The sequence below is a fragment of the Schistocerca serialis genome, chromosome 11, assembly GCF_023864345.2.
Source record: "Schistocerca serialis cubense isolate TAMUIC-IGC-003099 chromosome 11, iqSchSeri2.2, whole genome shotgun sequence".
Taxonomy (NCBI): Eukaryota; Metazoa; Arthropoda; class Insecta; order Orthoptera; family Acrididae; genus Schistocerca; species Schistocerca serialis.
The window spans coordinates 48566340-48572185 of record NC_064648.1 but is presented as its reverse complement, the minus strand read 5'-3'; the positions used below and the strand labels follow the sequence as shown (position 1 = coordinate 48572185).

At 38.6% G+C, this 5846-nt stretch overlaps 1 long non-coding RNA gene across 1 annotated transcript; it reads left to right on the top strand.

Annotated features, from left to right (window-relative positions):
• The first annotated feature begins 3658 nt into the window (after positions 1–3658).
• LOC126426840 (uncharacterized) lies at positions 3659–4145 on the top strand. The gene is made up of 3 exons (XR_007576443.1): positions 3659–3757; positions 3872–3970; positions 4084–4145. It is a non-coding gene; the product is annotated as an uncharacterized LOC126426840 (long non-coding RNA).
• The last annotated feature ends 1701 nt before the right edge of the window (positions 4146–5846 follow it).

Genomic DNA, 5846 nt, shown 5'->3' with positions numbered 1-5846 from the left:
GAGATAGGACAGGCAGGGTGCAAAAAAAAAAAAAAAAAAAAAAAACAATCGTCACGGGGCCCACCGAACCACTGGACGGGAACTACCAAAATTCACTTACCTTAAACTTTATGTACGACGCCCAGGCGAGGAAACGGGAAATCGTACGGGCACAGTCCAGCGAAAACCCCAGACAAACACACAGAATCCCATAAATTCCAAAACACAATTTAATCAATTATCCCCCAAAACCCTGGAACTTGGCATAATCAAAATTACAGGCCACAGGATCCAAAGGCACTCTGCAGAAGAGTATGGAGGGAAAAGGTTAAACGAAGTTCTGCAACTGCACAATAACACGCCAAGAAAAACACACTAATTAAGGTACATCAACCCACAGAATGCCGAGAAACACGAACACTGGGGTTTGCCCACGATTCCGACTCAATCATAACAACGAAGATAATCTTCTTAGCCATAGCACGCTGAAACACACAAACAGCACCAAACTTCCGAGGACAGCAAAATACTCCCCTGTAAACTATATACGGGAGCAGCACAGCCAGGCGCTGTCCAGGGAAATCGCCACAAGAAAGATGATCCAGCATGAGTATCGTCACCCGTACCTCAGCAAGGCGCAGTCAGACAGGGCAGGAAAGCTGGTAATCGGGCGACGACTCCAACCACCGACCCGGGGAGCAGCAAGTAACACCAGCCCCGTCCAGCGACAGCGCTGAGGGACCCACCTTGCAAGAAACCTTTAGGGAGAGCTCGGCTCGAAACGAAAATAACCAATAGCATTTCAGGGTAGCGATATCCAATAGGATTGCTTTATTTCGAAGGAGCCATGGCGTAGACATTCTTATCTTTCAAAAGGAACACACACGTGCGGCTTTGTCAGAAAATACGTATGGAATAAGTGTATTTCGCCCTTACTGTTACTTTGTGCCGTGGAGTTATCTGTGTAAGCAGTGAAAGTTTTGTTGTGTCCAACATGATTTTTCAGTGTCATGTGTGCGTTAAAGTCTATCCTAAAAAAGGAAATTTGAATAGACACCTGTTAGAGGTTCATGGACTGCAAATAGAGCAGAAAAAATTGTTTGTGTGTGCCCTGTGTAATGAAAGAAGTACTTCTGAAAAGTGCCTGTTTGAACATTTGCAGTCGGCACATGAAGTGGATGTGAAATCTGAAATATTACATTTTAGCACTGTTGATGAATTTCAGAAGTGGAAGGAGGAAACTGAGCAGACAGCGCTCTCAAAGTTCGTGAAACGTCGTGGTTCCCATGCTAAGGTTGATTCAGAAGTTGTTTCTTATATTTGTCACCGGTCTGGTAAGTTTGTGTCTAGAGGAAAAAACGTGCGATATCTTAAATTACAAGGTAGTAGTAGGATTGATGCATTGTGCCCTGCTAAGATGAGAGTAGATATAAAAAAGAATGGAACCTGCTGTGTGAAATATGTTTCAGCCCATGTTGGCCACAAATTCGAGTTATGTCATCTGCAACCAACAAAAAGAGAAAGGGAAAATATTGCTGCAGATATAGCAAGTGGCATACCACTCTCTGTCATATTAGACAAAATTCGAGATACAGTTGTAGAATCGAACTTGGAAAGGATACATTTGATTACGAGATAGGATCTATATAATATAGATCAATCTTATAATTTGTCCTTCAATAAGCCACCATAATGATGCAATAACTGTAGAAGCATGGGTAAATGAAGTAAATGGTGGAGACAGTCCTTGTGTGCTTTTTATAAACCACAGGATGTAGTCCTTGATTCGTACCCACAATTAAAGCGCTCTGATTTTGAATTGATAATTATGAACAATGCTCAAGGCGAGATATTAAAGAAATATGGGAACGACTGCGTTTGCGTTGATGGGACACATGGTCTTAATGGATATAATTTTGAACTTATAACTCTACTAGTGCTAGACGATCTGAGACAAGGGTTTCTATGCACGTTTCTAATATGTAACAGGAATGACTCCCAGATGCTATCCATATTTTTCCAGCATATAAAGAGGCAGGTTGGATCAATTTCGCCAAATGTTTTTATGTCGGATTTGGCCGAGTCTTTCTTTATTGCGTGGAATGATGTCATGGAAGCTCCATCTATGCGACTTTATTGTACATGGCATGTTGATAGATGTTGGAGGAAGAATATCAAATGTAAGATTCAAGGTGTAGAAAAACAAGGTGAAGTATACAAGCTAATCAGAACTTTGATGCATGAGCAGGATGTAGATTCATTTGATGAGATGTTAAATATTGTGCTAGAGAGATTGGAATATGATCCTGATACAGTTCAATTTGCCACATACTTCCGAGACAACTATGTTGGGAATGCAAATTGTTGGGCATATTGCCATAGATTGAATGCTGGAATCAATACCAACATGCATATAGAAAGAATGCATCGCACTATTAAATATATATATATCTAGGTAGTAAATGTGTCAAACGTTTAGACAAAGCTATTTTTGCATTGATGTCATTTGTGAAGCACAAGCTGTTTCACAGGCTTATTGTGCTAAATAAAGGTAAACTGACGAGTAAACTTAAGGACATTCGCCTTTGGCATAAATCAGGGATTAATATTAAGGAGGACTTCATTACTATGGAGTTTTCTGGTTGGAAAGTGCGTTCTTCTTCAAGAAGGTCAACAGATTATTTTGTAAATGATAATGACTTTCAGTGCAACTGCAGATTGATGTGCATTAAATGTAGGGCTTGCATTCATAGGTATTCTTGTTCATATATCGATTATACCATCAAATGGAATATGTGGAAGCACATACATAGTGTTTGCCAGACTCAGTTAAAGCAGCAACCTTCTGAACACCCAGGAAATAGTGAAGTTACACTTATTGAGAGTGAAGATATATCTGTTGCAGATGAGAAAACAGAAATACTTGTGGGGGTAACGAAAAAAAGTGGTAATGATTCTGTACCTTTGTCAGTCCAAAGAAGGGAACTTATCGCAGAGTTTTCTGGTATTGTATCTGAACTGACCTCAAATGACTTGGAAACTGCTAAAAAAAATGTTATCATCACTTAAGGCAACTGTAGCTGTCGGAATGTTGCAGCAAAAATAGGCACCGATGCAAATAGAAGGGAAACAAGCACAAAAGAGTTTACCTCAATGTAGACTGTACTCTACAAAGAAAAACAAAAGGAGTAATAATGCATCCCTGGTGCTACCAAATTCAGAAGAATCCAGTTTAATCAAATTATCTCTACTGGCAGACAAAGAAGATGCACTTGTGGAAAAAGGTATGTTACTAGTGACCCACCTCACCTCCCCACCCAACAACATACATCCCTGTAACAAAAAATGCTTGTAATTAAGCAGTCTGGTAAAAGTCTACGTATGACTCAAGTGGCATATTGTGCTGATGTTGGCAATGATCAACCATGAAGTAAATAATTAATGCTGTTCCTGTTATCTAGTTGTCAGGTTCTCGTATGCACCTTTGTTTGCTCAGTAATTTACTTATCCTTGTAAAGCGAACATTTAGAACAAGTAATTACAAGAAACAAAATGTACAGAATAAATAAAGGGTCATTGCCAGCATCACAGCACCACGCTGCCTGAGCTATAAGTAAAATTTAACCAGTACTCTATTATCTGTTAATGTCAGCAGTCTAATATAATATTCTGTTTGCAGGTTCAACTGTTCAAAAGCCACCAGCAATAACAAATACAGAGGCTGTAGCAGGTTCATTCCCCATTACAGCATGATCCCTACAGCAGAGCCCGACGAATCGTGAGTATTATAAATCCAGGCGTTAATGTACCTTTTTGTTGTAAAATATCACTCTAGTTTTGTGCCATAGTACCTCGTAAGTTACAGCAATCTGGTTTGCAATTCTGCTTGCAGGCTCAACTCCCATGATTCAACCAATAGCAAAACGGGCTGAGGTGGTATCTGGTCCATCTCTCGCTACATCGTATGTTCTGAAACGCAGCCCGAGGAATAGTGAGTACTATGAATCAAGATATTGGTGCACCTCTGTGTTATGCCATTGTTTATTTTTGTCACAGCGCCTTATAAATTACTTACTGTAACTTAGTTTGCATTTCTGCTTGCAGGCTCAACTTCCACAATTCAACCAATACCAAAACAGGCTGTGGTGGTACCACATCCATCCATCTGTACAGTGCGTGTGTTGCTACACAGCTCAAGAAATGGTGATTTTCTATGAATTCAGGCATTAGTGCATCTCTTTATTATAAAATGTTATTGCAGCTTTATGCCATAGTCCCTTGTAAGTTATTTATAGCAATCTGGTTTTAAATGCTGATTGCAGGTGCTGTTCTCCCACATTTAAACCAGTGACAGGGCAGGATAAGATGGTAACAGTGCCTTCCCTTGCTACAGCACATGTGCTACAAGACGGCTATGGAAAGGTATTCAGGCAGTATTTGTGGATCCTTTCTGATCTGAAATTTTGCTTGCCAACTACAACCTTCCTTATGAAATTTCATTTCTCATTTATACCAAAGACGAGTGTCCTTTTATTTAATTGAAATTTTTTTACCACTTGTCAGACTGGTTTTCCTTCACAAAATAAATTAGTACAAATATGGCTACATAATAGTGTGATGCATTCTTTCTGTATTGATGATATTATGGCCAATATTTCACATTACAGGCATAGACAATTGTCTTGGTCACAAATTAAACTGTATCAGGAACACATACATCCTTGTTGTGAATCATGTTGTCTGCACTGGTGATTTGTTCACGTGTCCCAGTACATCTCACACATTAAGTACACTTCACTAGGGAAATTAAAAAATGTTGTAACTTTTGAATCACTGCAGATAGTACAAAAACTCTTTCACCCTATCCATAAGAAACTGTAGTTAGGATGTGTGCTAGGATCTTCGAATTATTTTCAACTTAGAGCAACATTGTTCATTTTATTTGATTATTTTCTCAGAATGTGCCGTACGGTATGTAGGCAAGATTGTGAACTCACTTTGTATGAGCGTTTTTCTCCATAATTCTCTCCCATGCCGCTCAGATGTCTAAAAATGAGTTCTTTGTGAAGACTGTCTCTGTAAGTCGAAGCAATGACCAGTAACACAATATTTTGTTTACTCTTGATTCAATGCTTAACATATTCTGCAATTGACACTTATTACAAGTTAATAGCACATTCATAAGCCAAGAGCGAATGTGTTAATTGCTAATATTTGAAACCTTTGAGTAGCTAAATGACATAATGCTAGTTTAATGGCTTCCTACTGTCCCCACAAATTATAAACATTAGTTTTTGACATTTTTTCCCCCTTCACACCACTTTTCAACACCTGATATGTGCATGCAACATTTTTGCTGTTTGGTAAGGTTTTTAACAAAATTATTTCAACACAATTAGCCAAGATACTATTAGCCAAAATAATCAAAGTTTAATTCTGCTAGCTGCCAAGGTATGCAGTGAACTTTTTAAATGCTATTAGTAGACCTTTCATGAGGATTGATTGTTGGGGGATATGGTAGTTACTTTATGCATTGATTATCTCTTTGTTCTGTGTTCAGGATATATATATAGATAATCTTCACATGAAAGTTCACAACAGATAATATGGTAGTTACTTTATGCCTTGATTATCACTTTGTTCTGTGTTCAGGAGTGTAAGAGGCTCATACTGTATGTGATGAGACTAAAAGTTTTCCAATGAGAGTGTGGATGTGCAGTTCTTAACATACTAGATTTCCATTTGTTGGTGTGACAGTCAATTCCTAATCTAACAACACAGGTTGGTTTTTTCACTATTTTTGAAACTCCCTCCAGACTAATAGCCAGAATGCTTCTTTTGAGAATTCAGGGATTTTTCATCCTAAC